This window comes from Phyllobates terribilis, unplaced genomic scaffold (genome assembly GCF_046119375.1).
Source record: "Phyllobates terribilis strain yellow unplaced genomic scaffold, ASM4611937v1 Scaffold_311__1_contigs__length_2239622, whole genome shotgun sequence".
In the NCBI taxonomy this organism is placed as follows: Eukaryota; Metazoa; Chordata; class Amphibia; order Anura; family Dendrobatidae; genus Phyllobates; species Phyllobates terribilis.
This window is the reverse complement of record NW_027363071.1, coordinates 140,407-167,895: the sequence shown is the minus strand read 5'-3', so window position 1 is coordinate 167,895 and position 27,489 is coordinate 140,407. Positions and strand designations below refer to the sequence as shown.

Here is a 27,489-nt window from a genome sequence, read left to right as displayed (position 1 = left end):
AGACTAATCAACCAAACTTTTTGGGTTGGGTTCTCTTTTATAGTCTGCAGGCATTAATTGAAAGAAGTCAGTGTTCCAGCAGAGGGAGACAACGTTTCAGAAAAGGCATTGTAGCAAACCAAAAAAGAATTTTTAAGCGCAGCAGAGTAACCAGCGCACATACCTGTTAGCTCAGGTGAGTTTAAAAGGCTGCTGTTGATAACAAGGGCATTTGCTAAATAGATGGTGTGTGTGCAACAATATACTGAAAGGTCAATTATATTGTGCAGCTTATCTCACCACCTGTAGTTATTTAGGTGAAAGCTCCAAAATGCTTGCCTAATATGTCTGTTTATCCAAAAGGAAGTAAAGAGGGAGAGCTAGAAAGATAGCATTGCGTTACATTACATGGCAATGCAATGCACAGTTGCTGAAGTTGAACCAAAATGAGCTTGTCATCTGGCTTCTGCAACTTTGAACATGAAAAATCCAATGAGGAGAAGAAAAGCAAAGCCAAAGAGTCCATCCCAAAATCCGACAAACAAGCAAAATGAACAAAAAACATTGAATTCAATACTTTCTGATTTTAGAAACTGCATTAAAGAAGGGGTGCACCGGTCCTGGAGATACTGCAATACCAGGTCAATGCGTGGAGTGGACAGAGCAAGCTCTTTTTCCATCTCCCTGTTCTAAAAATCCATTTAATATATGGTCCCCAGATAGGGGACGTATCAGATATTAAACTGATAAGAACAGATATCTTTTATTAGCACAAAAAATAAGTTAACAGACAGTGTACAGTGCCGCAGCCCAGTACACACAGAATTCTACATCATATTTACATAGCATGAGGATACGACGCACTAACTAGACACATCACACCCCTATGCTACACAAAACACTCAATCTGAAAGAAAAAGCATGTCAATCAATACAGTACGACGAACCGTGATAAGGGATGGGGATTGGGAAAAAGGGGATGGGGAGGGGAAAATCACAGGCCCGAAGCTTTATTGAAAGACAAGACACATAAGGGGAGAGGGGGAGGAGGGGTTTAGTCCTCGTCCTCGTCCTCCGGACCGTCCATGATGGAATAGTCTCTGAGCAGGCTGTGGATCAGCCTGCGGCAGTCCTGGATGGACATCCTCTCCCTCCTCAAGATGAGCCGGTTCCTGGCGACCCAAACGGCATCCTTGAAGCAGTTCATAAGGCGCCAAGCATCCTGGATGGCTCCGACGGTATGAACCCCAGGGAAGAGTCCGTAAAGCACAGAATGGTGCGATAGGCTCGCCCTGGGGACAGAGTTCCTCAGGTCGTCCTCAAGTGCAGTCAATAGGCGCTGTGCAAATCCGCAGTCCCAAAAAGTGTGCAAAGATGTTTCCTCCACGAAGGGGCACCTTGGGCAGTACCGGGTCTTGCACAGGTTCCGGGCATGCATGAATGACCGGACGGGCAGTCCGCCCTGAATCGCCATCCACGACAAGTCCTTGTGCCCGTTGGTCAGCCTGTCAGACGACACATTTGTCCACACAGTCTCCAGCGTGTCCTGGTGAAGTCCTGTGATGTTCTCCACGTCATCCTTGGCTCTGATTAGCTTGTGGATAGTTTTGGGCTTCCACAAGTCGGGCTTGAGTCCCTCCAGTTGATGCTCCCCCACAAATCGAACGACGTCTCCGTAGAACCATGGCGTCGTCCAGTTGTAGGGGAAGGAGCTGTCCCACTTGTCCCAGCCGAGTCGCCTCCAAAGAGGAAGCAGGAAGAAGCGAGACATGGACCTGCCCGCGGAGCCATTCTTGACTTGCAAAGTCCGGCGGACACAATCACACACAAAAGAGGATCGCAGGAGGGTGGGGATATCTGGAACGCCCTTCCCACCCTTGCGAGGCTCCTTGTACATGACGGCCCGCCTGACTCTGTCCATCTTGGATCCCCAGACAAAGTGAAACACTGTCCTGGTAATGGCCCTGCACACAGTGACGTGTGGGGGCCAGGCCTGCGCCGTGTACTGCAAGACGGGCAGGACCTCATTACGCAGGATGAGTGCCTTACCCTCACAAGTGAGGTGTCTGAGGCTCCAGAGTCCGATCCGTTGCTTCACCTTGGCCAAGCGTTCTTGCCAGGACTTGAGGGCCGCTCCTTCCTTCCCGAACCAGACTCCCAGCACCTTGAGGAAATCCGGTTGAATGTTGAAGGGGAAGGGGGCGGAGGAGGCCGGCTGCCAATCCCCGAAGAGCATGGCTTCCGACTTCCTGCAGTTGACTTTGGCCCCTGAAGCCCGGCCGAACCTCTCACACGTCTGGACGAGGGCGTCGACTGAACCACGATCAGCGCAGAAGACGGTGACGTCGTCCATGTAGAGCGAGCACTTGACCTCGTGTCGTCCCGGACCCGGTGCGGTGATCCCTCTGATCTCTCCATTCTGCTGGATAGCCTCTGCGAAGAGTTCTATAACACAAACAAAAAGAAGAGGTGATAGAGGGCAGCCTTGTCTGACCCCAGAGAGGACAGGGAAGGGGTCAGTCTTCCAGCCGTTCACCAACACCGAGCTGTGGATATCAAAATACATCAGACGGACATACGAACAAAACATGTTACCCAAACCTAACCGGTGCAGAGCTCGGGCCATGAACTCGTGGGAAACCCGGTCGAAGGCCTTCTCCTGATCCAAGGAGACCAGGGCCGCGTGTGCGCGGCGGACCTTGATGTACTCGACCGTGTCCCGCACGAGAGCGAGGCTGTCTGCGATGCGACGTCCAGGGATGCCGCAGGTCTGGTCCGGGTGGATGATCCGTCCGATGACCGTCTTAAGTCGTGTCGCCATCGTCTTGGCCAGGATCTTGTAGTCCACGTTGAGCAGAGTGATGGGACGCCAATTCCTCAGGTCGCACCTCTCTCCCTTCCGCTTGTACAGGATCGTGACCATTCCTTCCCTCAAAGATGGAGGCATTCTACCCTCCACCACCATCTCCTCGTACAGGTCCAACAGGTCCGGACAGATGAGGTCTCCCAGCGCTACATAGAGCTCCGCTGGAAGACCATCACTGCCCGGGGTCCTGCCGGTCCTAAAGGATTTAGCGGCAGAGAGCAATTCGCCCACCATCAGAGGTTTGTCCAAGGCTGCCGTGCCTGCAGGATCAAGATGGTTAGTGATACCTGACAGGAACTTATCAGCAGCGTCGGGGTCGGTAGTCTTGTGGGAGTAGAGTTCGCTGTAGAAGTCGCTGACGACCCTCATCACGTCCTCCTTCCCACGTCGCATGTTTCCGCTCTCGTCTCGCAGCTCGTTCAGGGGCGTGTGACCGGCATGAAGTTTCCTGAAAAAGAATGAGTTACATTTCTCACCCTTCTCCAGATTCTCCACTTTGGAACGGAAGATGATTCGCTTGGACTCCTCCTCAAAGTGCCTTTTCAGGCTCTTCTTGGTCTCCTCCAGCTCCTCCCTCACGTCCCAGCCGCAGTGAAGAAGGTCCTGCAGCGACCGCAGCTCGCGCTGCAGCCCTCTGAAGTCCCTCCTCTTCTCACACGCCTGTTGTCGACCCTTGGCCTGAAAGAAACAGCGAAACTCAAGTTTAACATATTCCCACCAATCAGAGACTGTTTGGAAGCTACCCTTGTAGGACTGCCACATTGCGTAGGCTGCTCTCAGCTCCTCCACGACTTCATCCTGAGCCAGCAGAGCACAATTCAGCTTCCAGGAGCCGGGGCCGGACGGAAAACCGTCGCCGAGGACACCTTGTAAGTGAATGGCTCTGTGGTCGGAGAAGAAGCAGGAGACCATCGAGTGCCTACTCTGCCTGACTGCCCGAGAGGTGAACACAAAGTCAATCCTGGAGCGGAGTGAGCCATCGGGTCGGCTCCACGAATAGTTCGTGGAGCCTCTCCCCATGGAGCCCACCACGTCCTGAAGAGAGGCCTCGGTTACCATCTCGATGAGCAGCTTGGACGTGATGTCCAACTTGGCAGATGTGCCAGAACTACGACCGTCCTCCTCGATGGGGCAGTTGAAATCCCCGGCCATCACTAAGGTCCTGGTGGTGGCAAGCTGAAGCCGCAGGGTCTGGAAAAGCTCCAAACGCTCATTCTTCAGTGGGGACGCATACACGTTGATGAACCTGACAGGTTCTCCCGCCCAGTTGCCATCTACAACAAGAGCCCTGCCGCAGATGAGCTCCTGGACGGACTCAAGCGTGAATGCGCCCCCCCTGATCAGAATTGCGACCCCCGCAGACTTGCAGTCACCCCCACCGGACCAGTAGGATGGACCGTGGGACCACTCCCTGGCCAGATGTTTGAAGGACCTAGAGGAGGGAAGGGAACATTCCTGCAACATATAAACATCACACAACTGGGAAGTAAGGAAGGCATAAATAGTCTGACGTCTGAACTTGTCCTTGATGCTCCTGACATTAATGGAAAATAAGTTAATATTAGCCATCATGTAGGGAAAAAAGAAAAAGTTAGCGCAGGCAATACACCTTAGTTACCACTCCGGTCGGGTGGTCCCTCGTCGGTGTTGACTGCTGGTGACGGGATCACCAGCAGGCCCTCTTCCTCCATCTGGTCAAGCAGCGCGGCCTCGATCTCGGCGACCACCAGTTCCTCCTCTTCTGGCTCGGCCACCAGGGTCTCAACCATGTGCTCCATCTCTTCTGACTCAGGGAGGGTATCCTCCTTTTCGCCTACGAAATCCAGAATCTTCTTTTTGGAGGATTCAGTAGCAGGGCTGTCCTCCACCTTCCTCTTTCCCTGGGTTGGAACTGGGGAGACAAGAAGGGGAAAATCCTCCTCGGAATAGATAGCGGCGGGTGGAGGAAAGGTTAATTCCACCGCTACCATGGTCTGGGGAGGGAGAGTGGCTGCCGGGGCAGGGGAAAGGACACCTGCTGAGGAGTAGGGGAAGGAGGAAGAGGAAGTGGAATCCTCAGCAGGGGTGGCCGGGGTGGGGGGGGATTGGACGGGGGTGGCAGGGGGAGGGATCGAGAGAGGGGTGACAGAACTCTTACCCTCCTTTGACTTTTTCTTCTGCTTCGGAGCTGCTGGGACCGTCGCTGGGGCTTTGGCCACCGACTCCTTGACCGCTTTGGCCTTGGTCGTCTCGGCCTTGGCCGCTGGGGCCTTGGTCGTCGCGTCCTTGACCTTCACAGGCCTGGTCGTCGGGGCCTTGTCCTCCGTAGCTGGGGTCGTCGCAACCACCGATGCCCAGGATCTCTCACGCCTGGGGCAATCCTTGTACAGATGAGCCGCCAGCCCACACAGGTTGCAGGACGTCTTCTTCGGGCAGTCCTTCGAGCTGTGTCCCGTCACTCGACAAATCCTGCAGGCATCCTCCTTGCAGTCCTTCATCTCGTGGCCGTTCTTGCCGCATCTCCTGCAGTTCCGCGGCATGTCCGGGTAATAGATGAGGCCGTAGGAGTTGCCCAGGGAGAATGTCGGGGGCAGGTGCCGAAGTCCGTCTGAGTACGCCAGGTCCCTGTGAAGTCTAACGGTCACCGACCACTTACCTGTCCAGAAGCCGAGTCCATTCAGGATGTGAGAGGGTTCCTTCACAACCAAACAGAAGCGTCTCAGGAAGGTACAGATGTCTTGGCCTGGGGTGTGCGGGTTGCGCATGGAGACCGTGATCCTCCTTTCATCCCTCTGGATAGGGCAGCTACCTGTAAAGGCAGAGAAAGAATTATCCAGTCCTTTTGCGCTTACCATTTCCCAGAACCTCCTGCAGGTGTTCACAGTGGCGAAGGTGACGAAGAAGATCCCCGTCAAGAAGGTCTGGATGCTGAGGGTGTCCGACCTGGAGAAGCCTCGATCCAGCAGCATCTTCTGGCAGAACACGTCCGAGGACATGTCCGGCACCCTCCCATCCACTTCCTTCAGCTTCAGGGCCACCGTCTGCCGCATCCATGGCTCCAGGGCTGGAGCTTCGTGGCGGGGCTTCTGGGGTCCCTTCTGCTGGCCAGTCGTGGAGGCAGAGTCCTTGGGGTCAGAATCGGCTCCTGGCTGGGCCCTCCTGGCTGTCCCCAGCTCCAGGCTCTTCTTTTCGGCCTTCCTCGCAGCGCTTGCCATGGCTTTCCTCCTGCAGTTACTTCTTAGAGCTGGATCTGGAACTCTTCCCGGAATGGGTGGAGCTATGCAGATTCTTCTCCCGTCGTGTTCTGGACAAATTCCCCGAAAGGTCTTTGTCTCGATGATTTTCTTCCTCGAAGATTCCACAGGACAGCCCGATTCTTCTCCGAGTCTTCGTCTTCTTCTGGATTCTTTAGAGCTTCTTCCTCCCACCGATATCCGCCTTCGTTCTCCGATGTCAGCTGGGCTCCGAAGCTCTTCTCCTTCCGAGTTCGATCGCTCTCGTCAAGTGTAGATCGTAGCTCTTGTGTTCTTAAAAGAACAGATACTACACTTGATCTTAGCCAAAAGGCCGAGAAGCGATAACCAGAATTGGTTTCGAACTACGGAGCCACCCAAGGATCCTGAAGAGTCCATTTGTGGAGATGAGCTCCTGGACTCCCGTTAAGAAGACATGTTGTCAACCTCTAGATCCCTTACATGCCTGCACTTTTCGGCTTGCTGCTGCTGCAATCCACGCGTTTTAGATCTGCATAACTCCACCTCTTTAAACACAGCACCCTCACCCCCTGCTGTTCCCACCCGCCTCAACACCGTTGGAAGGGAGGAGAACCAATTAAGGCGGGGGGTGGGGTGGAACGAGCAGCTGTCTACCCTTAGCAGGAGGGCTGCTGATTACTTACCTCTCCTGCTGCTGCTGGCTGTCCAGCAGCAGACTGAAGGTGGCTGCTGCTGTGCGCAGGTATATAAAGGCTCAGAGCCTATTATGACACGCGCAGCCAGCGTTCCATTGCCACATTCCATCTACTGCAGGCAGGATACCTGGCTGGCTGAATGTCGCTGAGAAGCTCACAGAGACCGCCATAAGCAACAGTTTAACAGAATGCCACAGACTAATCAACCAAACTTTTTGGGTTGGGTTCTCTTTTATAGTCTGCAGGCATTAATTGAAAGAAGTCAGTGTTCCAGCAGAGGGAGACAACGTTTCAGAAAAGGCATTGTAGCAAACCAAAAAAGAAATTTTAAGCGCAGCAGAGTAACCAGCGCACATACCTGTTAGCTCAGGTGAGTTTAAAAGGCTGCTGTTGATAACAAGGGCATTTGCTAAATAGATGGTGTGTGTGCAACAATATACTGAAAGGTCAATTATATTGTGCAGCTTATCTCACCACCTGTAGTTATTTAGGTGAAAGCTCCAAAATGCTTGCCTAATATGTCTGTTTATCCAAAAGGAAGTAAAGAGGGAGAGCTAGAAAGATAGCATTGCGTTACATTACATGGCAATGCAATGCACAGTTGCTGAAGTTGAACCAAAATGAGCTTGTCATCTGGCTTCTGCAACTTTGAACATGAAAAATCCAATGAGGAGAAGAAAAGCAAAGCCAAAGAGTCCATCCCAAAATCCGACAAACAAGCAAAATGAACAAAAAACATTGAATTCAATACTTTCTGATTTTAGAAACTGCATTAAAGAAGGGGTGCACCGGTCCTGGAGATACTGCAATACCAGGTCAATGCGTGGAGTGGACAGAGCAAGCTCTTTTTCCATCTCCCTGTTCTAAAAATCCATTTAATATATGGTCCCCAGATAGGGGACGTATCAGATATTAAACTGATAAGAATAGATACTACACTTGATCTTAGCCAAAAGGCCGAGAAGCGATAACCAGAATTGGTTTCGAACTACGGAGCCACCCAAGGATCCTGAAGAGTCCATTTGTGGAGATGAGCTCCTGGACTCCCGTTAAGAAGACATGTTGTCAACCTCTAGATCCCTTACATGCCTGCACTTTTCGGCTTGCTGCTGCTGCAATCCACGCGTTTTAGATCTGCATAACTCCACCTCTTTAAACACAGCACCCTCACCCCCTGCTGTTCCCACCCGCCTCAACACCGTTGGAAGGGAGGAGAACCAATTAAGGCGGGGGGTGGGGTGGAACGAGCAGCTGTCTACCCTTAGCAGGAGGGCTGCTGATTACTTACCTCTCCTGCTGCTGCTGGCTGTCCAGCAGCAGACTGAAGGTGGCTGCTGCTGTGCGCAGGTATATAAAGGCACAGAGCCTATTATGACACGCGCAGCCAGCGTTCCATTGCCACATTCCATCTACTGCAGGCAGGATACCTGGCTGGCTGAATGTCGCTGAGAAGCTCACAGAGACCGCCATAAGCAACAGTTTAACAGAATGCCACAGACTAATCAACCAAACTTTTTGGGTTGGGTTCTCTTTTATAGTCTGCAGGCATTAATTGAAAGAAGTCAGTGTTCCAGCAGAGGGAGACAACGTTTCAGAAAAGGCATTGTAGCAAACCAAAAAAGAAATTTTAAGCGCAGCAGAGTAACCAGCGCACATACCTGTTAGCTCAGGTGAGTTTAAAAGGCTGCTGTTGATAACAAGGGCATTTGCTAAATAGATGGTGTGTGTGCAACAATATACTGAAAGGTCAATTATATTGTGCAGCTTATCTCACCACCTGTAGTTATTTAGGTGAAAGCTCCAAAATGCTTGCCTAATATGTCTGTTTATCCAAAAGGAAGTAAAGAGGGAGAGCTAGAAAGATAGCATTGCGTTACATTACATGGCAATGCAATGCACAGTTGCTGAAGTTGAACCAAAATGAGCTTGTCATCTGGCTTCTGCAACTTTGAACATGAAAAATCCAATGAGGAGAAGAAAAGCAAAGCCAAAGAGTCCATCCCAAAATCCGACAAACAAGCAAAATGAACAAAAAACATTGAATTCAATACTTTCTGATTTTAGAAACTGCATTAAAGAAGGGGTGCACCGGTCCTGGAGATACTGCAATACCAGGTCAATGCGTGGAGTGGACAGAGCAAGCTCTTTTTCCATCTCCCTGTTCTAAAAATCCATTTAATATATGGTCCCCAGATAGGGGACGTATCAGATATTAAACTGATAAGAACAGATACTACACTTGATCTTAGCCAAAAGGCCGAGAAGCGATAACCAGAATTGGTTTCGAACTACGGAGCCACCCAAGGATCCTGAAGAGTCCATTTGTGGAGATGAGCTCCTGGACTCCCGTTAAGAAGACATGTTGTCAACCTCTAGATCCCTTACATGCCTGCACTTTTCGGCTTGCTGCTGCTGCAATCCACGCGTTTTAGATCTGCATAACTCCACCTCTTTAAACACAGCACCCTCACCCCCTGCTGTTCCCACCCGCCTCAACACCGTTGGAAGGGAGGAGAACCAATTAAGGCGGGGGGTGGGGTGGAACGAGCAGCTGTCTACCCTTAGCAGGAGGGCTGCTGATTACTTACCTCTCCTGCTGCTGCTGGCTGTCCAGCAGCAGACTGAAGGTGGCTGCTGCTGTGCGCAGGTATATAAAGGCTCAGAGCCTATTATGACACGCGCAGCCAGCGTTCCATTGCCACATTCCATCTACTGCAGGCAGGATACCTGGCTGGCTGAATGTCGCTGAGAAGCTCACAGAGACCGCCATAAGCAACAGTTTAACAGAATGCCACAGACTAATCAACCAAACTTTTTGGGTTGGGTTCTCTTTTATAGTCTGCAGGCATTAATTGAAAGAAGTCAGTGTTCCAGCAGAGGGAGACAACGTTTCAGAAAAGGCATTGTAGCAAACCAAAAAAGAAATTTTAAGCGCAGCAGAGTAACCAGCGCACATACCTGTTAGCTCAGGTGAGTTTAAAAGGCTGCTGTTGATAACAAGGGCATTTGCTAAATAGATGGTGTGTGTGCAACAATATACTGAAAGGTCAATTATATTGTGCAGCTTATCTCACCACCTGTAGTTATTTAGGTGAAAGCTCCAAAATGCTTGCCTAATATGTCTGTTTATCCAAAAGGAAGTAAAGAGGGAGAGCTAGAAAGATAGCATTGCGTTACATTACATGGCAATGCAATGCACAGTTGCTGAAGTTGAACCAAAATGAGCTTGTCATCTGGCTTCTGCAACTTTGAACATGAAAAATCCAATGAGGAGAAGAAAAGCAAAGCCAAAGAGTCCATCCCAAAATCCGACAAACAAGCAAAATGAACAAAAAACATTGAATTCAATACTTTCTGATTTTAGAAACTGCATTAAAGAAGGGGTGCACCGGTCCTGGAGATACTGCAATACCAGGTCAATGCGTGGAGTGGACAGAGCAAGCTCTTTTTCCATCTCCCTGTTCTAAAAATCCATTTAATATATGGTCCCCAGATAGGGGACGTATCAGATATTAAACTGATAAGAACAGATTTTTTTTTTTTTTTTTTTCTCCTCAGACGAGGAAATTCCACAGTCTATGGAAACCAGACAAAGGAAAATTCCATCAAAACAGCTGCGTCAAATCCAATACGCAATTTGCTGTCCCCATCATCATCGGAAATATTTATTTCATATTTCAAAACAACAATAACAAAAATCAAGAGGTACTAACAATATATCTCCACTTTTTAACTTTCCATATTCCCTCCGCATCCACTTCCCCTCTCCTCTTTTTGTCCCATAGGAAACACACATACATCTTCCCCAAAATCACCTTCACACTATCCTTTACAGCAATTTCCTTCCTTTTAAACACATACACATTCCTCACATCCCATAACACTTCCTTTATACATGCAAGCATCAACCACAAGACTCTTTCCTTCGTCCCATCACATATTCCCAAACCAAACATAAACAACTCAAAAGACAACAAATTCACACCACACAATTCTTTACACAAAGGCCCCATTCTCTCAATCACATCTCTAGCATACTGGCAATTCCAAAAAACATGCAACACACTTTCCCTTCCACCACAGCCATTTCTTGGACACATTTCACTCCTCACCAAACCTCTATTCCTCTGAAACTCTCTCACAGGTAATACTCCATGTAAAGACTGCCACACAACTTCACTCTGTTTGTTGGTCATACCACTCATCCGCACTTTCTTCCAAACCTTCTGCACATCACCACCCCTAACCATATTTATTCCACATTCTACCTCTCTACATTCAATCATCCTATACACAGCCTTCTTATTCTCCAGCAATCTCACATCTGCATCACACAGTTCATACCTCACCAAAAACTTATAAACCCACACATACCATACAGGCACCTCAAAAGCAATCGGACATCGCAAATCCCTTTCTTGCCACTTTAAACGAAACAAATACGCTCCAAATAAATACCTACACATAGATGAAAACTTTCCATCCGCCCTAATCACTTTCAAAACAAACACAACGATATTCACACCAAAAAACACGTCCAAATTCGGAAAACCCAAACTACCTTTTTCCACTCTTTTAACCAAAATTTCTCTCCTAGCTCTCTCCATTTTCGAGTTCCACAAAAAAACAAATAAAATTCTATTCAAGCTTCTCATACACATATATCCTGGTGGAAATACTACCGCAATATATAAAAATATTGGCAACACCACACTCTTAACAATTAAAATCTTCCCAAAAAAGGATAAACTCCTCAATTTCCAAAAATTCAACTTCTGCTCAACTTTTCCTTTCGCATCATCCCAACTTTCTTTCCCATCCAAACTCTCTGAAAACTTCACACCCAAAACTTTAATAGGTCCATTCACTACATTCACACCTACATCCCTACTTAAACTTCCGCCTCCAAAACCCTTACACTCACTCTTTTCCCAATTCACTTTAAACGCAGATGCACCACAAAAAATAGACACTAACAACTTCACCCGCCTCACCGAACATTCAGAATCACATAATACACACACGTCATCCATATAACCACTCACCTTCCATTCTTTTCCTCCACCTCCCGGCACTTGCACACCACGAATTACCTTATCTTTCCTCAGCATACACAACAATGGCTCAATTGCACAAATAAATGCTACAGGGGACAAAGGACACCCCTGTCGCACACCCGAAAACACATTCACTTTCCTACCCACATACCCATTCATTAAAACACAGCTATAAACACCCGCATACAAACTTCTCACTCGCCCAACAAAATCAGCCGGAAAACCCATTTTTAACAACACTCTGAACAAAAAACCATGCGACAACCTATCATAAGCCTTTTCAAAATCCAAACTTAACAAAAATACACTCTTCTTACGACCCATGCAATCCCATAGACAATCTCTTAACATACACACACACTCATGAATCCGCCTCCCAGGTACCGCACAACACTGCTCATCCCCAATCACACTCTCTATCACATCACGCATCCTATTAGCCATAAGTTTTGCATAGATTTTATAATCACAATTAAGTAACGTTATTGGCCTCCAATTCCTCAGACTTTTCAAATCCCCTTTCTTAGGAATTAACACAACCATACCTGCACGCATACTCTCAGTCACCTCCATGTTTCCCCACATATACTTACATACATCCACAAAGTCCTTACCAATCACACCCCACATCACACGATAAAATTCTACTGGGAGGCCATCCTCCCCCGGCGTCTTATTCAAAGCCATACTACACATAACCTTCCATACCTCATCACCAGTCACCTCACCCATCACTCTCTCTCTTTCTGCTTCACTCAACTTACTCTCTAACACACTCAAAACATCATTCTCCAAACATTCATCCCTCTGTTTCACTGCATACAGATCCTCATAAAACTTAGCCACCTCTTCACACATATCCTCTCCACTCACCTCACTTCCATCTGCTCCATACACCACGCTCATACTCTGTTTCTTTCCAAAAACTTTTTTAAAGAAAAACCGAGAACATTTCTCATCCTGCTCCATCTTATCAATCTTTGCCCTAAACACTATGCTTCTCCCTCTCTCCAACAAAAACTCACTAATCTCCTTTTTTACCTCTAAAATATCCTCCTCCACCTCAACTCCTCCTTCCCTTAACTTATACAAAACGCTCAACCGCGCGTTCAGTTTAACAAAACTCTCTCTTTTAATTGCTGCATACTTGTATCCTAAATTTTTAAAGAACATTTTTGTTTGTTTCTTCACCCAGTCCCACCACTCACAAACATTCCCAAACTCATTTTTATGCTTACACCATTCTTCATACCGCCTTTCATACTCCTTTCTCACATCTTCATTCTCTAACAGTTTAACATTTAACTTCCACAATCCTCTCCCAAACACTCCATCAACTTTTATATCCAACTCACACAACATACACACATGATCTGAAAAAAGAACGTTTTCCTGCCTATAATTAACAGAAACCATATTTTTAGAAATAAAACAATAATCCAATCTGGATTGTACCCTACCACTCTCAGAAAAGAAAGTGTTCAACAAAGGATTCATGTTACACACGCGCTGCATATCACACAACCCAAAATCATTCACTAACTCCAATAATGCTTTCCCAGACACATCCACATTCACTCTCCCCACATCACAGTTCATATCACCCACAATTACCACAGGTATTCTTCCTGGAACAAAAAGCTTAATTTTTTCAAATAAATTTTTGCGCTCATTTTTTTCAACTGGCGCATAAACATTAATAACACAAAACTTTACATTCTTGTATACAAAATTAGCAAGGATACATCTCCCCACCTCAATAACCAAATAATCACTCAAAACAACCTCCCTTCCTTTAACCAAAATACCCACACCATCATTCTTATTACATGCACTCCCCGACCACACAGACGCTCCATAAGACCATTCATCCCCTTTCACACCATCCACTACCCCACATTCTTGTAAACAAAAAATAGATGCATTTTGCATAGCTAAAAACTCAAAAATAGCAGCTCTTCTTACTTTACTTTTAAACACTCTTACGTTTTGGGACACTATGGTAAATCCCATAAAACTTCTACTCCTTCACCAATTACACAAAGAAATAGCCTTTGGCCTAAACCAAAGCTCACAAGAGGACAAATAGAAAAAACATTTACAATATTATATGGTGACACTATCCAGCACCACCACTATCCTCCTCCGCCATCAGAACAGAACAGCTGGTTTCCGACCCGCTGGCTTCACCAGCCACACTCCTCATTCTGGCAGTTCTGATCTTCCTCTGAGGCTCACTAAAATCTGCATCATCACTGCCCCCACCATCCTCCCTACGACTCTTCTTTGCACCCCTATCATCCTCCGAAGAAAAATCTTCAATGTTTTCAGGACCCGAAGGGTGTTCAGGACTGTCGGGTTCCGAGATTTGCACTTCACATCCTGTTGCGTCCATTGCCTCTCCAAAAGTCATCATCTCAGGCAGCTCTGCTTCCACCACTTTCCTAGATATTCTCGCAGACACTGCCTTTTTCTCCACCTTTGCCACTTCCCTCCAGAACTCCTTTTCTTCCCTCCGCTTCTTCCTCATTTCTTCAGCAGAAGAAGAACATGGTCTCAGGGACACCTCCTCTGGCGCCGTAGAGGGAGAGGCTCTACCAGTTTCCCGCCTCCTTCCCTCTCTCTCCTCCCTCTCCAATCTTTCCAGCACTTTCAGTGCGCTTGCCATCTGCCTCCTCTCCAGCTCTTCCTCCTTCTGTTCTTTATCAGAACATCTAGGTGCACTCATAGGACAGTCCTTATACATGTGATCACTACTCCCACAGACATCACAGGACTTGGCCTCTGGACACTGGTTGGCCATATGCCCCTCCTTTCTGCAATTTCGGCAACACTGCCCTTTAAGGCATGTTACCATGGTATGTCCGAAAGAAAAGCATCTACGGCAAAACATGGGCTGGCCTGGGTAAAAGAGGAAACCTCTATGGCCTGCAACGGAAAAATTTGATGGAGGGTGTCTAAAGCCCCCCACACTGTCAGGATCCCTTTTCAATTTCACACGGAATTTATACTGACAGTTAAAGATTCCTAGACAATTGACTTGCTTCACTCCCTTCCGCACATATTCACAGTAGCGAGAGAGGAAGCACTCCAGCAGCTCAGGGTCTGTAAAAGGGTTATAGACAGTCACAGTCACCTCCTTTTCTTGCAGACCAAACAAAGGTTCCCATCTAACTCCTTCCAAGCAGGGGTCACTAGAGTGACCACGGAGCCATTCAAAGACATTAAGGCAAACATCCTGGTCCATAAAGGTAACGTCATAATTACCTTGACGTGAAAATTCGTTGACACTGAAGATCTCAGAACGTCTTGCTCCAGCTTTGCCTTCAACGATGTCTTGGACAATGAAAACCACGTTGTTCTTGTTCTGGTCAGATGGATCCACGGACAAACGGATGGTGTTCTTCACAAAAGACATCTTGGATTCTGTCGGTATGGAATACCACAGGAAAAAGCAGAAAATCCTCCACAAAAGGGTCCGGATTCCTCCAGGAGACTCGCACCAATCAAGATACAGTCATACGATCTTAGCCAAAAGGCCGAGAAGCGATAACCAGAATTGGTTTCGAACTACGGAGCCACCCAAGGATCCTGAAGAGTCCATTTGTGGAGATGAGCTCCTGGACTCCCGTTAAGAAGACATGTTGTCAACCTCTAGATCCCTTACATGCCTGCACTTTTCGGCTTGCTGCTGCTGCAATCCACGCGTTTTAGATCTGCATAACTCCACCTCTTTAAACACAGCACCCTCACCCCCTGCTGTTCCCACCCGCCTCAACACCGTTGGAAGGGAGGAGAACCAATTAAGGCGGGGGGTGGGGTGGAACGAGCAGCTGTCTACCCTTAGCAGGAGGGCTGCTGATTACTTACCTCTCCTGCTGCTGCTGGCTGTCCAGCAGCAGACTGAAGGTGGCTGCTGCTGTGCGCAGGTATATAAAGGCTCAGAGCCTATTATGACACGCGCAGCCAGCGTTCCATTGCCACATTCCATCTACTGCAGGCAGGATACCTGGCTGGCTGAATGTCGCTGAGAAGCTCACAGAGACCGCCATAAGCAACAGTTTAACAGAATGCCACAGACTAATCAACCAAACTTTTTGGGTTGGGTTCTCTTTTATAGTCTGCAGGCATTAATTGAAAGAAGTCAGTGTTCCAGCAGAGGGAGACAACGTTTCAGAAAAGGCATTGTAGCAAACCAAAAAAGAAATTTTAAGCGCAGCAGAGTAACCAGCGCACATACCTGTTAGCTCAGGTGAGTTTAAAAGGCTGCTGTTGATAACAAGGGCATTTGCTAAATAGATGGTGTGTGTGCAACAATATACTGAAAGGTCAATTATATTGTGCAGCTTATCTCACCACCTGTAGTTATTTAGGTGAAAGCTCCAAAATGCTTGCCTAATATGTCTGTTTATCCAAAAGGAAGTAAAGAGGGAGAGCTAGAAAGATAGCATTGCGTTACATTACATGGCAATGCAATGCACAGTTGCTGAAGTTGAACCAAAATGAGCTTGTCATCTGGCTTCTGCAACTTTGAACATGAAAAATCCAATGAGGAGAAGAAAAGCAAAGCCAAAGAGTCCATCCCAAAATCCGACAAACAAGCAAAATGAACAAAAAACATTGAATTCAATACTTTCTGATTTTAGAAACTGCATTAAAGAAGGGGTGCACCGGTCCTGGAGATACTGCAATACCAGGTCAATGCGTAGAGTGGACAGAGCAAGCTCTTTTTCCATCTCCCTGTTCTAAAAATCCATTTAATATATGGTCCCCAGATAGGGGACGTATCAGATATTAAACTGATAAGAACAGATTTTTTTTTTTATCGAAAGCCCGAATTCGTGTACAAAACCCGAGTGCGCTTAAAAAAGTGACAAGTGCCACAAAAAAAGTGCACTAGGATGCTGGTCTTCTTGAAACCCTCTCCAAAAAGAGAAGGGTCCCCCAAACCATTCCCCGTCCCTCCGAGCCAGAAGGCCACAGCGAGGAACAGGGACAAATAGCCACCTCCAGCCGGAGCCAGAGGCGACCCAATCTTACCCCCAATACCTGCCCGAGTTCTCACCCGAGCAAGGCACTGGGAGCCAAAGACTGTGCTCCCCTCCCGGAAGAGGGGAGCCAACAACGCTCTCCTCCCGAAAGAGGAGAGCCAGGGGGGTTCAGGGGGGAGCGGAACCTGATGGCCACACACTCCCCCCTTAGACCTGCCAAGAGAGGAACCCGTAAGGGAACCGCATCCCGACAAAATCCTAGTAAGGACGTGGACACACGTGAAAAAGTGGACACACAGTGACAAAAAAAAATTAAATAAATAGTGAAGGTTTCACAGTATAATACTGCCCGGACCTTCGACCGGAAATTGAAAAATTCCCCATCCTAAGGCCAGAAGGCCCGGAATAAGGGTGTGTGTGAAGAAAGAAATATTGAACTGCTAGTGCAAATGTGCCATAAACTCAAGTGAGGTTCCCAATCCCAGTGAGTTAAGGCACCCCAGGGTCACCACTCCTGGGGCACTTCACACTTCGGGCTTTCGATCTTCCCCGGCCCAATGGCGTCGATCCTGGGGGGCCATGCTTTCCACCAGATGACTATATTAGCCACCTGGCGTACTAACAAGCGCCTAAACCCCAGTGTGCATAATGTATCAATCTACTAGGGCGGCCAACATCCAAAACCGCCTTTTCGAAAGATACTACACTTGATCTTAGCCAAAAGGCCGAGAAGCGATAACCAGAATTGGTTTCGAACTACGGAGCCACCCAAGGATCCTGAAGAGTCCATTTGTGGAGATGAGCTCCTGGACTCCCGTTAAGAAGACATGTTGTCAACCTCTAGATCCCTTACATGCCTGCACTTTTCGGCTTGCTGCTGCTGCAATCCACGCGTTTTAGATCTGCATAACTCCACCTCTTTAAACACAGCACCCTCACCCCCTGCTGTTCCCACCCGCCTCAACACCGTTGGAAGGGAGGAGAACCAATTAAGGCGGGGGGTGGGGTGGAACGAGCAGCTGTCTACCCTTAGCAGGAGGGCTGCTGATTACTTACCTCTCCTGCTGCTGCTGGCTGTCCAGCAGCAGACTGAAGGTGGCTGCTGCTGTGCGCAGGTATATAAAGGCTCAGAGCCTATTATGACACGCGCAGCCAGCGTTCCATTGCCACATTCCATCTACTGCAGGCAGGATACCTGGCTGGCTGAATGTCGCTGAGAAGCTCACAGAGACCGCCATAAGCAACAGTTTAACAGAATGCCACAGACTAATCAACCAAACTTTTTGGGTTGGGTTCTCTTTTATAGTCTGCAGGCATTAATTGAAAGAAGTCAGTGTTCCAGCAGAGGGAGACAACGTTTCAGAAAAGGCATTGTAGCAAACCAAAAAAGAAATTTTAAGCGCAGCAGAGTAACCAGCGCACATACCTGTTAGCTCAGGTGAGTTTAAAAGGCTGCTGTTGATAACAAGGGCATTTGCTAAATAGATGGTGTGTGTGCAACAATATACTGAAAGGTCAATTATATTGTGCAGCTTATCTCACCACCTGTAGTTATTTAGGTGAAAGCTCCAAAATGCTTGCCTAATATGTCTGTTTATCCAAAAGGAAGTAAAGAGGGAGAGCTAGAAAGATAGCATTGCGTTACATTACATGGCAATGCAATGCACAGTTGCTGAAGTTGAACCAAAATGAGCTTGTCATCTGGCTTCTGCAACTTTGAACATGAAAAATCCAATGAGGAGAAGAAAAGCAAAGCCAAAGAGTCCATCCCAAAATCCGACAAACAAGCAAAATGAACAAAAAACATTGAATTCAATACTTTCTGATTTTAGAAACTGCATTAAAGAAGGGGTGCACCGGTCCTGGAGATACTGCAATACCAGGTCAATGCGTGGAGTGGACAGAGCAAGCTCTTTTTCCATCTCCCTGTTCTAAAAATCCATTTAATATATGGTCCCCAGATAGGGGACGTATCAGATATTAAACTGATAAGAACAGATTTTTTTTTTTTTTTTTTTTCGAAAGCCCGAATTCGTGTACAAAACCCGAGTGCGCTTAAAAAAGTGACAAGTGCCACAAAAAAAGTGCACTTGGATGCTGGTCTTCTTGAAACCCTCTCCAAAAGGAGAAGGGTCCCCCAAACCATTCCCCGTCCCTCCGAGCCAGAAGGCCACAGCGAGGAACAGGGACAAATAGCCACCTCCAGCCGAAACCAGAGGCGACCCAATCTTACCCCCAATACCTGCCCGAGTTCTCACCCGAGCAAGGCACTGGGAGCCAAAAGACTGTGCTCCCCTCCCGGAAGAGGGGAGCCAACATCGCTCTCCTCCCGAAAGAGGAGAGCCAGGGGGGTTCAGGGGGGAGCGGAACCTGATGGCCACACACTCCCCCCCTAGACCTGCCAAGAGAGGAACCCGTAAGGGAACCGCATCCCGACAAAATCCTAGTAGGACGTGACACACGTGAATAAGTGGACACACAGTGACAAAGAAATTAAATAAATAGTGAAGGTTTCACAGTATAATACTGCCCGGACCTTCGACCGGGAATTGAAAAATTCCCCATCCTAAGGCCAGAAGGCCTGGAATAAGGGTGTGTGCGAAGAAAGAAAATTTGAAGTGCTTGTGCAAATGTGCCATAAACTCAAGTGGGGTTCCCAATCCCAGTGAGTTAAGGCACCCCAGGGTCACCACTCCTGGGGCACTTCACACTTCGGGCTTTCGATCTTCCCCGGCCCAATGGCGTCGATCCTGGGGGGCCATGCTTTCCACCAGATGACTATATTAGCCACCTGGCGTACTAACAAGCGCCTAAACCCCAGTGTGCATAATGTATCAATCTACTAGGGCGGCCAACATCCAAAACCGCCTTTTCGAAAGATACTACACTTGATCTTAGCCAAAAGGCCGAGAAGCGATAACCAGAATTGGTTTCGAACTACGGAGCCACCCAAGGATCCTGAAGAGTCCATTAGTGGAGATGAGCTCCTGGACTCCCGTTAAGAAGACATGTTGTCAACCTCTAGATCCCTTACATGCCTGCACTTTTCGGCTTGCTGCTGCTGCAATCCACGCGTTTTAGATCTGCATAACTCCACCTCTTTAAACACAGCACCCTCACCCCCTGCTGTTCCCACCCGCCTCAACACCGTTGGAAGGGAGGAGAACCAATTAAGGCGGGGGGTGGGGTGGAACGAGCAGCTGTCTACCCTTAGCAGGAGGGCTGCTGATTACTTACCTCTCCTGCTGCTGCTGGCTGTCCAGCAGCAGACTGAAGGTGGCTGCTGCTGTGCGCAGGTATATAAAGGCTCAGAGCCTATTATGACACGCGCAGCCAGCGTTCCATTGCCACATTCCATCTACTGCAGGCAGGATACCTGGCTGGCTGAATGTCGCTGAGAAGCTCACAGAGACCGCCATAAGCAACAGTTTAACAGAATGCCACAGACTAATCAACCAAACTTTTTGGGTTGGGTTCTCTTTTATAGTCTGCAGGCATTAATTGAAAGAAGTCAGTGTTCCAGCAGAGGGAGACAACGTTTCAGAAAAGGCATTGTAGCAAACCAAAAAAGAAATTTTAAGCGCAGCAGAGTAACCAGCGCACATACCTGTTAGCTCAGGTGAGTTTAAAAGGCTGCTGTTGATAACAAGGGCATTTGCTAAATAGATGGTGTGTGTGCAACAATATACTGAAAGGTCAATTATATTGTGCAGCTTATCTCACCACCTGTAGTTATTTAGGTGAAAGCTCCAAAATGCTTGCCTAATATGTCTGTTTATCCAAAAGGAAGTAAAGAGGGAGAGCTAGAAAGATAGCATTGCGTTACATTACATGGCAATGCAATGCACAGTTGCTGAAGTTGAACCAAAATGAGCTTGTCATCTGGCTTCTGCAACTTTGAACATGAAAAATCCAATGAGGAGAAGAAAAGCAAAGCCAAAGAGTCCATCCCAAAATCCGACAAACAAGCAAAATGAACAAAAAACATTGAATTCAATACTTTCTGATTTTAGAAACTGCATTAAAGAAGGGGTGCACCGGTCCTGGAGATACTGCAATACCAGGTCAATGCGTGGAGTGGACAGAGCAAGCTCTTTTTCCATCTCCCTGTTCTAAAAATCCATTTAATATATGGTCCCCAGATAGGGGACGTATCAGATATTAAACTGATAAGAACAGATTTCTTTTCTTTTATCGAAAGCCCGAATTCGTGTACAAAACCCGAGTGCGCTTAAAAAAGTGACAAGTGCCACAAAAAAAGTGCACTAGGATGCTGGTCTTCTTGAAACCCTCTCCAAAAGGAGAAGGGTCCCCCAAACCATTTCCCGTCCCTCCGAGCCAAAAGGCCACAGCGAGGAACAGGGACAAAAAGCCACCTCCAGCCGAAGCCAGAGGCGACCCAATCTTACCCCCAGCACCTGCCCGAGTTCTCACCCGAGCAAGGCACTGGGAGCCAAAGACTGTGCTCCCCTCCCTGAAGAGGGGAGCCAACAACGCTCTCCTCCCAAAAGAGGAGAGCCAGGGGGGTTCAGGGGGGAGCGGAACCTGATGGCCACACACTCCCCCCCTAGACCTGCCAAGAGAGGAACCCGTAAGGGAACCGCATCCCGACAAAATCCTAGTAGGACGTGACACACGTGAATAAGTGGACACACAGTGACAAAGAAATTAAATAAATAGTGAAGGTTTCACAGTATAATACTGCCCGGACCTTCGACCGGGAATTGAAAAATTCCCCATCCAAAGGCCAGAAGGCCCGGAATAAGGGTGTGTGCGAAGAAAGAAAATTTGAAGTGCTTGTGCAAATGTGCCATAAACTCAAGTGGGGTTCCCAATCCCAGTGAGTTAAGGCACCCCAGGGTCACCACTCCTGGGGCACTTCACACTTCGGGCTTTCGATCTTCCCCGGCCCAATGGCGTCGATCCTGGGGGGCCATGCTTTCCACCAGATGACTATATTAGCCACCTGGCGTACTAACAAGCGCCTAAACCCCAGTGTGCATAATGTATCAATCTACTAGGGCGGCCAACATCCAAAACCGCCTTTTCGAAAGATACTACACTTGATCTTAGCCAAAAGGCCGAGAAGCGATAACCAGAATTGGTTTCGAACTACGGAGCCACCCAAGGATCCTGAAGAGTCCATTTGTGGAGATGAGCTCCTGGACTCCCGTTAAGAAGACATGTTGTCAACCTCTAGATCCCTTACATGCCTGCACTTTTCGGCTTGCTGCTGCTGCAATCCACGCGTTTTAGATCTGCATAACTCCACCTCTTTAAACACAGCACCCTCACCCCCTGCTGTTCCCACCCGCCTCAACACCGTTGGAAGGGAGGAGAACCAATTTCAGGCGGGGGGTGGGGTGGAACGAGCAGCTGTCTACCCTTAGCAGGAGGGCTGCTGATTACTTACCTCTCCTGCTGCTGCTGGCTGTCCAGCAGCAGACTGAAGGTGGCTGCTGCTGTGCGCAGGTATATAAAGGCTCAGAGCCTATTATGACACGCGCAGCCAGCGTTCCATTGCCACATTCCATCTACTGCAGGCAGGATACCTGGCTGGCTGAATGTCGCTGAGAAGCTCACAGAGACCGCCATAAGCAACAGTTTAACAGAATGCCACAGACTAATCAACCAAACTTTTTGGGTTGGGTTCTCTTTTATAGTCTGCAGGCATTAATTGAAAGAAGTCAGTGTTCCAGCAGAGGGAGACAACGTTTCAGAAAAGGCATTGTAGCAAACCAAAAAAGAAATTTTAAGCGCAGCAGAGTAACCAGCGCACATACCTGTTAGCTCAGGTGAGTTTAAAAGGCTGCTGTTGATAACAAGGGCATTTGCTAAATAGATGGTGTGTGTGCAACAATATACTGAAAGGTCAATTATATTGTGCAGCTTATCTCACCACCTGTAGTTATTTAGGTGAAAGCTACAAAATGCTTGCCTAATATGTCTGTTTATCCAAAAGGAAGTAAAGAGGGAGAGCTAGAAAGATAGCATTGCGTTACATTACATGGCAATGCAATGCACAGTTGCTGAAGTTGAACCAAAATGAGCTTGTCATCTGGCTTCTGCAACTTTGAACATGAAAAATCCAATGAGGAGAAGAAAAGCAAAGCCAAAGAGTCCATCCCAAAATCCGACAAACAAGCAAAATGAACAAAAAACATTGAATTCAATACTTTCTGATTTTAGAAACTGCATTAAAGAAGGGGTGCACCGGTCCTGGAGATACTGCAATACCAGGTCAAAGCGTGGAGTGGACAGAGCAAGCTCTTTTTCCATCTCCCTGTTCTAAAAATCCATTTAATATATGGTCCCCAGATAGGGGACGTATCAGATATTAAACTGATAAGAACAGATACTACACTTGATCTTAGCCAAAAGGCCGAGAAGCGATTACCAGAATTGGTTTCGAACTACGGAGCCACCCAAGGATCCTGAAGAGTCCATTTGTGGAGATGAGCTCCTGGACTCCCGTTAAGAAGACATGTTGTCAACCTCTAGATCCCTTACATGCCTGCACTTTTCGGCTGGCTGCTGCTGCAATCCACGCGTTTTAGATCTGCATAACTCCACCTCTTTAAACACAGCACCCTCACCCCCTGCTGTTCCCACCCGCCTCAACACCGTTGGAAGGGAGGAGAACCAATTAAGGCGGGGGGTGTGGTGGAACGAGCAGCTGTCTACCCTTAGCAGGAGGGCTGCTGATTACTTACCTCTCCTGCTGCTGCTGGCTGTCCAGCAGCAGACTGAAGGTGGCTGCTGCTGTGCGCAGGTATATAAAGGCTCAGAGCCTATTATGACACGCGCAGCCAGCGTTCCATTGCCACATTCCATCTACTGCAGGCAGGATACCTGGCTGGCTGAATGTCGCTGAGAAGCTCACAGAGACCGCCATAAGCAACAGTTTAACAGAATGCCACAGACTAATCAACCAAACTTTTTGGGTTGGGTTCTCTTTTATAGTCTGCAGGCATTAATTGAAAGAAGTCAGTGTTCCAGCAGAGGGAGACAACGTTTCAGAAAAGGCATTGTAGCAAACCAAAAAAGAAATTTTAAGCGCAGCAGAGTAACCGGCGCACATACCTGTTAGCTCAGGTGAGTTTAAAAGGCTGCTGTTGATAACAAGGGCATTTGCTAAATAGATGGTGTGTGTGCAACAATATACTGAAAGGTCAATTATATTGTGCAGCTTATCTCACCACCTGTAGTTATTTAGGTGAAAGCTCCAAAATGCTTGCCTAATATGTCTGTTTATCCAAAAGGAAGTAAAGAGGGAGAGCTAGAAAGATAGCATTGCGTTACATTACATGGCAATGCAATGCACAGTTGCTGAAGTTGAACCAAAATGAGCTTGTCATCTGGCTTCTGCAACTTTGAACATGAAAAATCCAATGAGGAGAAGAAAAGCAAAGCCAAAGAGTCCATCCCAAAATCCGACAAACAAGCAAAATGAACAAAAAACATTGAATTCAATACTTTCTGATTTTAGAAACTGCATTAAAGAAGGGGTGCACCGGTCCTGGAGATACTGCAATACCAGGTCAATGCGTGGAGTGGACAGAGCAAGCTCTTTTTCCATCTCCCTGTTCTAAAAATCCATTTAATATATGGTCCCCAGATAGGGGACGTATCAGATATTAAACTGATAAGAACAGATACTACACTTGATCTTAGCCAAAAGGCCGAGAAGCGATAACCAGAATTGGTTTCGAACTACGGAGCCACCCAAGGATCCTGAAGAGTCCATTTGTGGAGATGAGCTCCTGGACTCCCGTTAAGAAGACATGTTGTCAACCTCTAGATCCCTTACATGCCTGCACTTTTCGGCTTGCTGCTGCTGCAATCCACGCGTTTTAGATCTGCATAACTCCACCTCTTTAAACACAGCACCCTCACCCCCTGCTGTTCCCACCCGCCTCAACACCGTTGGAAGGGAGGAGAACCAATTAAGGCGGGGGGTGGGGTGGAACGAGCAGCTGTCTACCCTTAGCAGGAGGGCTGCTGATTACTTACCTCTCCTGCTGCTGCTGGCTGTCCAGCAGCAGACTGAAGGTGGCTGCTGCTGTGCGCAGGTATATAAAGGCTCAGAGCCTATTATGACACGTGCAGCCAGCGTTCCATTGCCACATTCCATCTACTGCAGGCACGATACCTGGCTGGCTGAATGTCGCTGAGAAGCTCACAGAGACCGCCATAAGCAACAGTTTAACAGAATGCCACAGACTAATCAACCAAACTTTTTGGGTTGGGTTCTCTTTTATAGTCTGCAGGCATTAATTGAAAGAAGTCAGTGTTCCAGCAGAGGGAGACAACGTTTCAGAAAAGGCATTGTAGCAAACCAAAAAAGAAATTTTAAGTGCAGCAGAGTAACCAGCGCACATACCTGTTAGCTCAGGTGAGTTTAAAAGGCTGCTGTTGATAACAAGGGCATTTGCTAAATAGATGGTGTGTGTGCAACAATATACTGAAAGGTCAATTATATTGTGCAGCTTATCTCACCACCTGTAGTTATTTAGGTGAAAGCTCCAAAATGCTTGCCTAATATGTCTGTTTATCCAAAAGGAAGTAAAGAGGGAGAGCTAGAAAGATAGCATTGCGTTACATTACATGGCAATGCAATGCACAGTTGCTGAAGTTGAACCAAAATGAGCTTGTCATCTGGCTTCTGCAACTTTGAACATGAAAAATCCAATGAGGAGAAGAAAAGCAAAGCCAAAGAGTCCATCCCAAAATCCGACAAACAAGCAAAATGAACAAAAAACATTGAATTCAATACTTTCTGATTTTAGAAACTGCATTAAAGAAGGGGTGCACCGGTCCTGGAGATACTGCAATACCAGGTCAATACGTGGAGTGGACAGAGCAAGCTCTTTTTCCATCTCCCTGTTCTAAAAATCCATTTAATATATGGTCCCCAGATAGGGGACGTATCATATATTAAACTGATAAGAACAGATTTTTTTATCGAAAGCCCGAATTCGTGTACAAAACCCGAGTGCGCTTAAAAAAAGTGACAAGTGCCACAAAAAAAGTGCACTAGGATGCTGGTCTTCTTGAAACCCTCTCCAAAAGGAGAAGGGTCCCCCAAACCATTCCCCGTCCCTCCGAGCCAGAAGGCCACAGCGAGGAACAGGGACAAATAGCCACCTCCAGCCAAAGCCAGAGGCGACCCAATCTTACCCCCAGCACCTGCCCGAGTTCTCACCCGAGCAAGGCACTGGGAGCCAAAGACTGTGCTCCCCTCCCGGAAGAGGGGAGCCAACAACGCTCTCCTCCCGAAAGAGGAGAGCCAGGGGGGTTCAGGGGGGAGCGGAACCTGATGGCCACACACTCCCCCCCTAGACCTGCCAAGAGAGGAACCCGTAAGGGAACCGCATCCCGACAAAATCCTAGTAAGGACGTGGACACACGTGAAAAAGTGGACACACAGTGACAAAAAAATTAAATAAATAGTGAAGGTTTCACAGTATAATACTGCCCGGACCTTCGACCGGGAATTGAAAAATTCCCCATCCTAAGGCCAGAAGGCCCGGAATAAGGGTGTGTGTGAAGAAAGAAATATTGAAGTGCTAGTGCAAATGTGCCATAAACTCAAGTGGGGTTCCCAATCCCAGTGAGTTAAGGCACCCCAGGGTCACCACTCCTGGGGCACTTCACACTTCGGGCTTTCGATCTTCCCCGGCCCAATGGCGTCGATCCTGGGAGGCCATGCTTTCCACCAGATGACTATATTAGCCACCTGGCGTACTAACAAGCGCCTAAACCCCAGTGTGCATAATGTATCAATCTACTAGGGTGGCCAACATCCAAAACCGCCTTTTCGAAAGATACTACACTTGATCTTAGCCAAAAGGCCGAGAAGCGATAACCAGAATTGGTTTCGAACTACGGAGCCACCCAAGGATCCTGAAGAGTCCATTTGTGGAGATGAGCTCCTGGACTCCCGTTAAGAAGACATGTTGTCAACCTCTAGATCCCTTACATGCCTGCACTTTTCGGCTTGCTGCTGCTGCAATCCACGCGTTTTAGATCTGCATAACTCCACATCTTTAAACACAGCACCCTCACCCCCTGCTGTTCCCACCCGCCTCAACACCGTTGGAAGGGAGGAGAACCAATTAAGGCGGGGGGTGGGGTGGAACGAGCAGCTGTCTACCCTTAGCAGGAGGGCTGCTGATTACTTACCTCTCCTGCTGCTGCTGGCTGTCCAGCAGCAGACTGAAGGTGGCTGCTGCTGTGCGCAGGTATATAAAGGCTCAGAGCCTATTATGACACGCGCAGCCAGCGTTCCATTGCCACATTCCATCTACTGCAGGCAGGATACCTGGCTGGCTGAATGTCGCTGAGAAGCTCACAGAGACCGCCATAAACAACAGTTTAACAGAATGCCACAGACTAATCAACCAAACTTTTTGGGTTGGGTTCTCTTTTATAGTCTGCAGGCATTAATTGAAAGAAGTCAGTGTTCCAGCAGAGGGAGACAACGTTTCAGAAAAGGCATTGTAGCAAACCAAAAAAGAAATTTTAAGCGCAGCAGAGTAACCGGCGCACATACCTGTTAGCTCAGGTGAGTTTAAAAGGCTGCTGTTGATAACAAGGGCATTTGCTAAATAGATGGTGTGTGTGCAACAATATACTGAAAGGTCAATTATATTGTGCAGCTTATCTCACCACCTGTAGTTATTTAGGTGAAAGCTCCAAAATGCT

The 27,489-nt window shown here is 47.7% G+C and overlaps 9 non-coding genes and 6 pseudogenes across 9 annotated transcripts; all 15 read right to left on the bottom strand.

The window, feature by feature from the left end:
* Positions 1-583: 583 nt before the first annotated feature.
* Positions 584-766, bottom strand: LOC141221033 (U2 spliceosomal RNA). Its single transcript, XR_012289127.1, has one exon. It is a non-coding gene; the product is annotated as a U2 spliceosomal RNA (small nuclear RNA).
* Positions 767-6,325: 5,559 nt separating this feature from the next.
* Positions 6,326-6,403, bottom strand: LOC141221054 (U2 spliceosomal RNA; annotated as a pseudogene).
* A 1,109-nt stretch (positions 6,404-7,512) lies between these two features.
* On the bottom strand, positions 7,513-7,703 carry LOC141221020 (U2 spliceosomal RNA). Its single transcript, XR_012289114.1, has one exon. It is a non-coding gene; the product is annotated as a U2 spliceosomal RNA (small nuclear RNA).
* A 1,109-nt stretch (positions 7,704-8,812) lies between these two features.
* Positions 8,813-9,003, bottom strand: LOC141221108 (U2 spliceosomal RNA). The gene has a single exon (XR_012289184.1). It is a non-coding gene; the product is annotated as a U2 spliceosomal RNA (small nuclear RNA).
* Positions 9,004-10,112: 1,109 nt separating this feature from the next.
* On the bottom strand, positions 10,113-10,302 carry LOC141221045 (U2 spliceosomal RNA). The gene has a single exon (XR_012289135.1). It is a non-coding gene; the product is annotated as a U2 spliceosomal RNA (small nuclear RNA).
* Positions 10,303-16,451: 6,149 nt separating this feature from the next.
* On the bottom strand, positions 16,452-16,634 carry LOC141221039 (U2 spliceosomal RNA). The gene has a single exon (XR_012289129.1). It is a non-coding gene; the product is annotated as a U2 spliceosomal RNA (small nuclear RNA).
* Positions 16,635-17,427: 793 nt separating this feature from the next.
* On the bottom strand, positions 17,428-17,519 carry LOC141221063 (U2 spliceosomal RNA; annotated as a pseudogene).
* Positions 17,520-18,628: 1,109 nt separating this feature from the next.
* LOC141221050 (U2 spliceosomal RNA) lies at positions 18,629-18,813 on the bottom strand. The gene has a single exon (XR_012289138.1). It is a non-coding gene; the product is annotated as a U2 spliceosomal RNA (small nuclear RNA).
* Positions 18,814-19,608: 795 nt separating this feature from the next.
* Positions 19,609-19,700, bottom strand: LOC141221062 (U2 spliceosomal RNA; annotated as a pseudogene).
* A 1,109-nt stretch (positions 19,701-20,809) lies between these two features.
* Positions 20,810-20,994, bottom strand: LOC141221040 (U2 spliceosomal RNA). Its single transcript, XR_012289130.1, has one exon. It is a non-coding gene; the product is annotated as a U2 spliceosomal RNA (small nuclear RNA).
* Positions 20,995-21,783: 789 nt separating this feature from the next.
* On the bottom strand, positions 21,784-21,875 carry LOC141221061 (U2 spliceosomal RNA; annotated as a pseudogene).
* Positions 21,876-22,985: 1,110 nt separating this feature from the next.
* On the bottom strand, positions 22,986-23,176 carry LOC141221012 (U2 spliceosomal RNA). Its single transcript, XR_012289106.1, has one exon. It is a non-coding gene; the product is annotated as a U2 spliceosomal RNA (small nuclear RNA).
* A 1,109-nt stretch (positions 23,177-24,285) lies between these two features.
* LOC141221107 (U2 spliceosomal RNA) lies at positions 24,286-24,476 on the bottom strand. The gene has a single exon (XR_012289183.1). It is a non-coding gene; the product is annotated as a U2 spliceosomal RNA (small nuclear RNA).
* Positions 24,477-25,585: 1,109 nt separating this feature from the next.
* LOC141221053 (U2 spliceosomal RNA) lies at positions 25,586-25,764 on the bottom strand (annotated as a pseudogene).
* Positions 25,765-26,572: 808 nt separating this feature from the next.
* On the bottom strand, positions 26,573-26,648 carry LOC141221056 (U2 spliceosomal RNA; annotated as a pseudogene).
* Between the last annotated feature and the right edge of the window lie 841 nt (positions 26,649-27,489).